Here is an 11,872-nt window from a genome sequence, read left to right on the forward strand (position 1 = left end):
ATATATATATATATATATATATATATATATATTTGCATATCTATATATATATATATACTATTATTAATATTATTTTACATGTAACTGGGAAATAAGATATACATGCACTGGGGCATAGAGATCCACCATGTCCTCCTGGAAAGTGGAATCCAGATTGGAGTAGGGGATATCCAGTGGGATCGCTAATTTGGGGTGGGGGGTAGGGGAAAAATGGGGAGAAAATTTGTAAGTCAAAATCTTGCAGAAATGAATGACGTAAACTAGAAGTTGACAAAGCATTTGATTAAAATAAAAAAAAAGAGCCTAGACACAATCCTTCAAGAAATTCTCTAGGAAAATTGCCCTGATATTCTAGAACCAGAGGGCAAAATAGAAATTGAAAGGATTCACCAATCACCTCTTGAAAAAAGATCCCAAAAAGAAAACTCCTAGAAATATCATAGCCAAATTCCAGAGTTCCCAGGTCAAGGAGAAAATACTGCAAGCAGTCAGGAAGAAATAATTTGAGTATGTGGAAACACAGTCAAGATAGCCCAAGACTTAGCAGCTTCTTCATTAAGGTATCAAAGGGCTTAGAATATAATATTCCAGAGGTTAAAGGAGCTAAGACTAAAACCAAGAATCACCTACCCAGGAAAACTGAGTATAATAATACAGTGGAAAATATGATCATTCAATGTAATAGAGGATTTTCAAGCATTCTTTTTTTTTTGCTTTTTGTAGTGCAATTGGAGTTGAGTGAGTTGCCCAAAGTCAAATGGCTAATAAGTGTGTCAAGTGTCTAAGACCAAATTTGAACTCAGGTCCTCCTGACTCCAGGGCTGATGCTTTATTCACTACACCACCTACCTGCCCTTACACTCAAGCATTCTTGATGAAAAAACCAAAGCTAAACAGAAGATTTGACTTTCAAATACAAGAAGCAATCAAAGGTAAACAGGAAAAAGAAATCATAACGAACTTATTAATGTTGAACTATTGACATTCCTACATGGAAAAGCAATAATTCTAATTCATAATATTTTTCTCAGTATGAGGATAGTTGAAGGGAATATATATATATATATATATACATATATATATATGTATTCATACATATGCATATATAAGAGGGTGTATGTTTATATAAATATATATGTGAGTGTGGGCATATATATGTATACATACCGTGTTTCCCCGATAATAAGACCTATCCCGAAAATAAGCCCTCCCCTTACTGTGTAAGATTCCTCTAAAATAAGCCCTCCCCCGAAAATAAGCCCTATTGAGATTGCTATTGTAGTGAAGGTGATCCCCTGCACTATTACCCTCTGTATGCACCGTCCCCCCCCTGAAACGCACACCGCACTCCGAGCTGCATCCAATCAGAGCTGCAGCAGTGAGCGTGTCATCCTGTTCTTCCCCAGTGATTTGCTTATTGAATAAAGGTACATTTTTTTGTTCACATTTACCTGTTTATTAAAGTTGCTGTCAATGTTCATTAAAATAAGCCCTCCCCTGAAAATAAGCCCTCTCGTGTTTTTCTGTCCAAAAAATATAATAAGACAGTGTCTTATTATCGGGGAAACATGGTATATGTATACATAGAGTGCACAGGATGAATTGAATATGAAGGCATTATATCTAAAAAATAAAATTAAGAGGTGAGAAAGGAATTTATTGTGAGAAGGAGAAAGGGAGAGATAGAATAGGGTAAATTATCTCATGTAAAAGAGGCAAGACTGTTACAATGGAGGGGAAGAGCAGGACGGTGAAAAGGAATGGAAAAAACTTATTCTCATTGAATTTGGCTTATGGATTGAATAATATGCACCCTCAATTGGGTATCTTACCCTACAGGAAAATAAGAGGGTAGGGGATAAGAGGGGGGATGATAGAAGGGAGGGCAGATTGGGGGAAAGGGTAGCTAAAAGCAAACATTTTTGAAAAGGTATAGGGTCAAAGGAGAAAATAGAATAAGAGGGGGGCAGGATAGGATGGAGGGAAGTGTAGTTAGTCTTTCACAATATAACTACTATGGAAATGATTTGTGTTAGTACACATGATGTACAACCTATATTAAATTGCTTATCGTCCCGGTGGCAACAGGTGAGGAGGGAAGAAGGGAAAAAAATCTGGCAATCAAAGTTTTAAAAACAAATACTTAAAAAATTGTTTTTATATGCTACTGGGAAATAAGATATACAGGCACTGGGGTATAGAAATCCATCTTGCCCTACTAGAAAGTTAGAGAGGGAATGGGGGAGGATATAAGAGAGAACAGTTTGGGGGATGGGGTATTCAGTAGGCTTGCTATTTTGGGGTGGGGGTAGGGAAAGTCTGGGAGAAAAAAATTGTAACTCAAAATCTTGTGGAAATTAATGTTGAGAGCTAAAATAAATAAATATTTTTTTAAAGTTAATTCAAAACTAAATAATCTAATCCTAAAGAATGAATGGGCACCTAGATGGCACAGTAAATAGAACACCAGTCCCAAAGTCAGGAGTATCTGAGTTCAAATTTGTCCTCAGACATTTACTAGTTGTGTGGTCCTGGGCAAGTCACTTAAACCTTTTAGACCCTGGAGATAATGAGACACTAGGGTTTAATGAATGGGCATTGTTGGGGGGATGAGGCGACAGGATTAAACTTGTGCTTTAGGAAGATCAATTTGACATGTGAATGGAGGTTGGACCAACGAGGGGAGAGACACTGTTTTTAAGAGTGTTATTGTATAAATTAAACTATTGGTTCTACTCATTATGGTATGAGGTCTATTTTCTGGTTTTTCACTTATATTTTTGGCCCACGTGTAATCATTATTGGTAAAGGGAAATCCTCAAGAGGAACTCTGTTCGCCAATGCATACTATTTCCTTCTCTTCAACTTTCAAGTTTAGTTACTTGTGGCACTAACAAAATATATGACTTACCTGGGGTCATACAGACAGTATAGTAGGAAAAGGACAATCATGGGCAGGGATAGCTATGCAAAGATTTATATTGAGGTAAGTCATACATTTATGAGATTAATCTATCAACACACATTTATTCTGTGCCCTGCACAGTTCTAGCTGCTGGAAACACAGAGAAAATGAAATAATCATTTTCCCCAGATCAATAGATCTCAGATCTAGTAGATCCTAGGAATCTCAGAGAAAGTAGAAATGCAGAACTTCAAAGTGACAAGAGCAAACTAATTTTAGGCCAGCAAAAGGATAGAATACATCAGGCTCACCACATTGGATACAAGTATTCATGTATTACATTCAGAAGGCATTCAAGGTCTTATAATGCATAGAAGTCAATATTATGAACATTAATTATCATTGACTTATCACAGTGAAACAATGGTTGGTTTGGAGGTTCTTAAGCTGGAGTCAGTGGAAATTAAAAAAAATTTTGATAACTTTATTTTGATATGGTTGTCTTTCTAATTCTGCATATTTTATTTCATGCATTTTAAAACTTTTATTGTCAGAAGTCTTGCATAGGGTTCATCAGATTGACTAAAGGAGTCCTTGACCTAAAGAAGGGTTAAATAAAAGACCCAGTTTAGAGACATCCCCAAGGGACTTAATGCCAAAAATCCCCAGAGTTTATGCATAAGAACAAGCCAATGTAGATTTAGAAGTTCAGGGTGGACAAGGTGTGGAGAAAATGATTAATGGGGCTTTGCATGAAGACATTAAAGAGATTCTGAGTTAGAAAAGAGATACTTCACAGAGGCCAAGATCTATTTTACAATGGAAGTAGAAGTGAAAGAAAGGGAATGGTAGAAAATGAAATCAGTGTAATGATATACTATAGCAGATAATAAAATTGACAAAACCACCAGGTAGAGAATCAGATAAATTTCATCAGGGGCTCTGGGGACAAGTCAAGAAGGAAATGAGAAAGACTTTGGCTAAAATACTTAAAACACCCCACTTGGTTAACATTTGAAAATAGGACTCATATAATGGGCCTAGGAAAGAAGAAACCTGAAGACCAGTTTTCAAGTGGAGAAAATAACAGTGAATATGATAAGGGGCAAGCATGACTTCCCTTGGTGTAGTGGCTTAGCAAGTCAGAAGGCAGCATGCCTTTAGAAAAGCAGGCTTTGGTCTGATGAATTTGTGTGAATTCTGAATCATCTCTCCCAGTAGGTAGATAAGAGTGAAATCCTGGTTATAAAGTAATTTAGAGGGACTTCAGGATAGCATTTAGTGCTACTCTTCATACCTGGTTGATTTATATAGTCAGAATAAAAGGTATATTAGAAGTAGCTTAGGATGGGAATATGTCAATAAAAGAACAACTTTTCAAGAGGTCAAGCACAAGTGGCCTGAAATAATCAGAATTACTTAGAGTTTTCTGCATATTAATAACCTTCAGGGGGCACAACATTTATCTAATAGTGAGCATTCTATCCAAGAAAATAGCTGGAAATAATTGAGAAAGATTAGATTTGTGGGAGAGGATCTGTCTACTTACATTGTTTTTTTTTGGGGGGGGTACAGTGGGAGTAGAGGTTGGAAAGTAGACTATAAGATGATTAAACCCATGATCGATGAGAAAAAAGAAAATTCGATCAGCTTGTGGATTCTAACATAAAGGGGTTTGTTGGCCCATATAAACTGTCATTGTTTGGAGTTGGAATGATTGCTACTAGTCAATCAATCCATCAATCAACCAGCAAAGACTTATTGTAACAAGGACAAGGGATGTGTTTTTTCAAGTGTAGACTGCAGTTCCTATTCTCTAGGAACTTACAGTCTATTGAGGGGAGACAATTGTTACCTCTCTCTCTCTATGTATATATATACACACACACACACACACACACACAAAATAGATATAAGGCAATTCGTATGTGTATGTTGCGGTAGGGGAACTAGTAGCTGAGAAGCTCTGAAAAGGCTTCATGAAGAAGGCAGTATTTGAGCCAAGCTCTGAAGGATGTTAATGATTCTATGAAGCAAAGGGGAGGAGCAAGTTCATTCCAGGCCTGGGGCTTAGTAAGTACAAAGGCACAGAGGTAGCAGATGAAGAGGAGTAAAAAGGCATTCCATGAAAGGCCTTTGGCTCTGTGTGAATAGAACTAAAAGGTAAGAAAGATGGAAAGGAAGGTTCAAGCCTGCTTGTAAAGGTATTTAGAACTGGTAAATGAAGGAATTTGCAATTGATCTTAAAAGTGATCAGGAGCCACTGGAGTTAATTAAGTGGCCCCCTGACTCTCCAGACAATTTTTCCACATCCACTTTGTCCTTTTGTGGATAATTTCCCTTCTTCCCTAAAATAGTCTCTTGCAATTTTCAGTTCTCTTTTATGAGTTGTCTTCCTTCAATAGAAAGTAAATTGTTATTGGGGGGGGAGGGAGGGGAGCCAAGATGGCGGTATAGAAGCAGGAAAACTCCATAAGCTCCCCCCAAGACAACCTCAAATACCTATGAAATATGACTTTAAACAAACTTTAGAGCTACAGAACCCACAAAGTGACAGAGACAAATAAATCTCCTGCTGAAGGCAGTCTGGCAGAACCACAGGAAGGGTCCATTACTGGGAGTCAAGTCCAGCCCCCAGTGAGCCCATGGTTTTAGCCTCAGGGCAGCCCCAAACCAGCAGTGGCTGCAGAGGAATTTGTGAGAGTGGATCACCAGCAGCTGTGGTGGTTTCCAGAATTATCAACACATAAATGCCAAAGACAAAGTACAAGGTCAGTGTGGACTTTGTGGAAACCGGGGGACCAAGAGCACGGTCTGGCCACTGCCCCTGGGGCAAGAAGGTGAGAATCTGTGGCAGAGGCATTGTGGCCATACAACCACCTCCACGTGGCTGCTTCAGAGCTCCTGGCCTGCAGATTATAGGAGGACCAAGCAACCATTCAGAGGGTAATTGCTCTTGCTTTAATCTGCCTGGATCTGCATTGCTTCTTGGGTGGAGGTCCAGTATGTGACCAGTGAGCCAGAATTTTTGTAGATAGGGCACCCAACTAATAGGTATGGCAGCTGCAAAACCCCCAGCCATTTGCGACAAAACTCTCCTCTCTGGAAGCAGATTTCTACTGTGACAAAGAGCTCAAAAGTTAAGCAATTGAGTGGCAACATGAGCAAGCAAAGGAAGCAAAGCAAACACAGCAATAAAATCTTAGATTCCTTTTTGGGGGACAAAAAAGGAACAAAGTCAGAACTCATACAACAAATATGAATTGGTTACAGGCCATGGAGGAGCTCAAGAAGGATTTTGAAATCCAAATAAGAAAAGTGAAGGAAAAATTGGGAAGAAAAATGTGAAGGATGCAAGAAGATCAGGAAAAGAGAGTCAACAACTTGACTGAAGAAAATAATACCTTAAAAAAAAAAGACTAACTCAAATGGCAAAAGAGGTCCAAAAGCTAATGAGGAGAAGATTGCCTTAAAAAGCCAAATTTTCCAGATGGAAAAAGAATTTCAAAAGCTTAATGAAGAGAATAATTCCTTCAGAATTAGATTGTAGCAAATGGAAGCTAATGACTTTATGAGAAATAAAGATACTGTTAAACAGATGCAAACCTATGAAAAAAAATAGAAGGCAATGTGAAATATCTCATTGGAAAAACCACTGACCTGGAAAATAGATCCAGGAGAGATAATTTAAAAATTATTGGACTACCTGAAAGCAACGATCAAAAAAAGAACCTAGAAATCATCTATCAAAAAATTCTCAAGGAAAATTGCCCTGATATTTTAGAACCAGAGGAAAAAGTAGAAATTGAAAGAATTTATCAATCACCTCTTGAAAAAAATCCCAAAAAGATAACTCCTAAGAATATTTTAGCCAGGTTCCAGAGTTCCCAGATCAAGGATAAAATATTACAAGCAGCCAAGAAGAAACAATTTGAATATTGTGTAAACACAGTCAGGATAATACAAGATTTAGCAGCTTCTATATTAAGGGATCGAAGGAATTGAAATATGGTATTCTGGAGGACAAAGAAACTTGGATTAAAACCAAGAATCACCCGCCCAGCAAAACTGAGTATCATGTTTCAGGGGAAAATTTGGTCATTCAATGAAATAGAGGACTTTCAAGCTATCTGGATGAATAAAAACAAAGCTGAATAGAAAATTTGACATTCAAATATAAGAAGCAAGAGAAGCATGAGAAGGTAATCAAGGAAAAGAAATCATAAGCAACTTATTAAAGTTGAACTATTCATATTCCTACATGGAAAAATGATAATTTTAACTTATGAAACTTTGCTTAGTATGAGGATAGTTAAAGGGAATATATGTATACATACATATTTGTCTATATAGTAGCATATGTGTGTGTATGAATGCATATGTGAGTGTGTGTATATGTGTGTACATGTATACATAGAGGTCACAGGATAAGTAGAATATAAAGATATGGTATTTAAAAAATAAAATAAACAGGTGAGAGAGGAATATAATGAGAGGAGATAAGGAGAGACAAAATAGGGTAAGTTATCTCATATAAAAGAGGCAAGGCAAAACTATTACAATGGACAGGAAGAACAGGAAGGCAAAAGGGAATGGGTCAACATTACTTTCATTGAATTTGGCTGAAAGAGTGAAAAACATTCTCACTCAACTACATCTCTTACTCTATAGGAAAGTAGAGGGGAAGGGGATAAGAGGGGAGATGACAGAAGGGAGGGCAGATTGGGGGGTAATATCCTTTTGAAAAAGGATAGGGTGAAAGTAGAAAATACAAGTAGGGGTCGGGATAGGATGGAGGAAAATATAATCAGTCTTTTACAATATATCCACTTTGGAAATGTCTTGTGTAACTACAAATGTACAACCTATATTGAATTGCTTATTTTCCCAGTAAGGGTGGGTGACCAGGGAAGAAAGGAAAGAATCTGGAATTCAAAGTTTTAAAATAAAATTTTAAAAATTATTTTAATTTTCATTATTATTATTTTACATGCAGCAGAGAAATAAGATATACAGGCACTGAGTTATGGAGATCCATCTTGCCCTACCGGAAAGTCAAAGGGAGAATAGGGGAGGATATAGGAGAGAGTATATTGGGGCAGGGGTATTCAGTGGGATCACTGTTTTAGAGTGGTGGGTAGGGGAAATATGGGAAAAAAATTGTAACTCAAAATCTTGTGGAAATGTATGTTGTAAACTAAAAATAAATATAAAATTTAATAAGAAAAGAAAGTAAACTATTTCAGAGTCAGCACTTTCTTTTTGTTTGTAGTAATATTTCAAGTGATTTGCCCATAATCAGTTTTTTTTAATGGGATAGAGGGACTTTATAATTGCTACAAGCACATCATCAGTCTCTTGACAGCAAATCTGAAAATGTTAACATCGACTTGAATTCCATACTAGAGAGACAATTCAGTGTCCAGAGTTTAACATCTGTTGTTAATCAGGAGAGCTTTTGTGAGGTAGAGAGAGCCATGGAAAGTCATAGAGCTGACTGAAATTTCAATTTTAATCCATAGGTGGTTTAAGTGGCTTACTTTGCTTTTCAATTAGTGGTAAAAGGGAAATGGCCAGAAAATGACTTACTTTGGTGTTGTGCCCTCTGTTTTCCCAAAGAATAGTGGTAGAGGTTTAAATTATTTTAATTTATTGTATATCAGAAAAGTAAATTGGAGGATGGGGTCGGAATCAAGATGGTGGAGTAGAAACAGGACTTCTGCAGGGTTCCAGCTCCCATTCATGTAAAAGGTGACTCTGAACAACCTTTGGAGCTACAGAACCCATGAAATGACATAGAGAAGATAACCTCCTGCTAAGGACAGCCAGGCAGGCAGGCAGGAACTGGCCAGCAGAGTGCTCTGGGAGCCGACCCCAGCCCTGCATGACAAAAAGGATCAAAGCACGGAACAGGAGGAAGACAGCAAAGTCAGAACTACTGCACCAAAATATTCCAAGAAAAATATGAGCTGGTTACAGTTCATAGAGGACTTTTGAAAACCAAATAATAGAAGTAGAGGAAAAATTGGGAAGAGAAATGAGAACGATGCAAGAAGATTATGAAATGAGAGTCAACAACCTGATTGAAGAAAAAAAAAAACCTTAAAAATAGACTTAGATGGCAAAAGAGGAGAAATAAAGGCAATGAGGAGAAGAATGGCTTGAAAAGCCAAATTTGCCAGATGGAAAAAGAATCTCAAAAGCTCACTGAAGAGAATCATCCCTTCAGAATTCGACTGGAGCAAATGGAAACTAGTGACTTTATGAGAAATCAAGATACTATTAAACAGATCCAAACAAATGGAAAAATAGAAGGGAATGTGAAATATCTCATTGGAAAAACCACTGACCTGGAAAATAGATCCAAGAGAGATAATTTAAAAATAATTGGACTACCTGAAAGCCATGATCAAAAAAAGAACCTAGAAATCATCCATCAAGAAATTCTCAAGGAAAATTGCTCTCATGTTTTAGAACCAGAGGGCAAAAGAAAGGTTGAAAGAATCCACAGATCACCTCCTGAAAAAGATCCCAAAAAGAAAACTCTTAGGAATATTATAGCTGGGTTCCAGAATTCCCAGATCAAGGAGAAAATATTACAAGCAGCTAGGAAGAATCAATGTGAATATTGTGGAAACACAATCAGGATAACACAGGTCTGGCAGTTTCTACACTGAGGGATTGAAGGGCCAGGAATATGATATTCTGGAGGTCAAAGGGGGTAGGATTGAAACCAAGAATCACCTACCCAGAAAAACTGAATATTATGTTTCAGGGGAAAATATAGTCATTCACTGGAATAGAGGACTTTCAAGCATTCTTGATGAAAAAAACAGAATTGAATAGAAAATTTGATGTTCAAATACAAGAAGCATGAGAAGTGTGAGGAGGTAAACAGGGAAAAGAAATCATAAGGAACAGGGGCGGCCATGTAGCACAGCAAGTAAGAGCACCGGCTCTAGTGTTGATAGACCTGGAGATCGAATCCCAGGCTCAGACACTTAGCACCCACCCAGAAACACCTGGCCATGTAACCTTGAGCAAGTTACTTAACCCCAATTGCTTAGGGGCGGCCAGGTGGCTCAGCGAGTAAGAGCACCAGCTCCAGTGTCAAGATGACCTGGATCAAATCCGGGCTCAGATACTCAGCACCACACCCAGAAATAATAACTGGCTGTGTAACCTTGAGCAAGTTACTTAACCCCAATTGCTTAAAAAAAAAGAAATCATAAGGAACTTATTAAAGTTGAACTATTTACATCCCTACATGGAAAAACGATAATTGTAACTTTTGAAACTTTTCTCAGTATGAGAATAGTTGAAGGGAATAAAAATGTGTGTGTATACATATATATATATATGTGTGTGTGTGTATGTATATATACATATTCACATGTATATATGTATACATATATACATGTATATATACATACATATATATGTCTATATAGGAGTGTATATGGGCTTATGAATACCTATGTGAATGTGTGTATATATGTGTACAGGTATACATAGAGGGCACAGGACAAATTTAATAGGAAGGGATGATACTTAAAAGGTGAACTTAAGAGGGGAGAGAGGAATATAATGAGAAGAGATGGGGAGAGGCAGAATGGGGTAAACTATCTCATATAGAAGAGGCAAGGGAAAATGGTCACAATGGAGGGGAAGATCAGGAAGGCAAAGGGGAATGGGTCAACCTTTGAATTTGGTTTAGGGAGGGAATGACACACACTAACTAGGGTATCTCACACTACAGGAGAGTAGGGGGGAAGGAGATGAAAGGGGGGATGTTGGAAGGGAGGGCAGGCTGGTGGGAGAGAGAAGTTGGAAGTACATACTTTTGAAAAGGGACAGGATCAAAGTAGAGAATAGCACAAGTGGGAAGTGGGATAGGAGGGAAGGAAATAGTCAATTTATATACAATATATCCATCCACTATGGAAATATTTTACATAGCTACACATGTACAACCCAAATTGAATTGCTTATCTTCCCAGTAAGGGTGGGTGACAAGGGAGGAAGGGAATGAATCTGGAATTCAAAGTTTTAAAATCAAATGTTTTAAATATATATATATATATGTATATATATTATTAATAGTATTTTACATGTAACTGGAGAAGGGGATATCCAATGGGATCAGTATTTTGGGGTGGTGGGTAGATGGAAAAATGGGAAGAAATTTTGTAACTCAAAATCTTGCTGAAATAAATGATGTAAAGTAGAAGTTGATAAAGCATTTGATAAAAAAAAAAGAAAGGTAAATTGAGCTCGCCAGAATATGTAAATTGCTTAGTTTATATCCATTTTTGAGCATGTATCCAAATTATTTAGTATCTTTAAAATAAAATTGCATTTTAATTATTTTAAGTTACATAAAAATAAGGTAGGAAATTTATGATTAATTGCTTTTTAAAAGGGCAGCCTTTTTATCATCTGGGCATTTTATTTCAACTGTTTTTCTTCGCTTAATTATGCTTTATATTTATTTTAAAATTTGTTTTAGGGGCACAATGTGCAGTAATTTAATTTTTGTAAGATTATAGGAGAGGCTCTTTATAATAAACATATATATATATATAGTATATCTATGTATAAGAATGCTTATCCTTTAATCTTATTTGATTATGTTTATTTTCTCTATCAACCTCTGCAGTGATAGGTAAGTGACATCTAGTTATTAGTATTTTTATTAACATTTCTTACTGAAACATCACAATGAACAGTCTTTAGATAATCTGTGTAATGTAATATCTCTATCCCAATAAGAGTAAATGGAAAAAAAATCCAGATCTGAAATCTGATATTATGAACTTAAACATTATGCACATTATTACAGTCAGAATGAGAGCTATATATAATCTAAATCATTATTGTCATATATATATACACAGATAGATAGATTAGATAGATAGATGATAGATAGATAGATAGATAGATAGATAGATAGATAGATAGATAGAT

General features: G+C 36.6%; 1 protein-coding gene across 2 annotated transcripts in view; it reads left to right on the top strand.

The window, feature by feature from the left end:
• The window catches only part of NELL1 (neural EGFL like 1), a 922,880-nt gene that overhangs the window by 577,531 nt on the left and 333,477 nt on the right, over window positions 1-11,872 (top strand). The gene's annotated exons all lie outside the window — the stretch shown is intronic.

This window comes from Petaurus breviceps, unplaced genomic scaffold, assembly GCF_028583685.1.
Source record: "Petaurus breviceps papuanus isolate PSGF00001 unplaced genomic scaffold, PetGlider_PUasm1.0 188, whole genome shotgun sequence".
Lineage (NCBI taxonomy): Eukaryota > Metazoa > Chordata > Mammalia > Diprotodontia > Petauridae > Petaurus > Petaurus breviceps.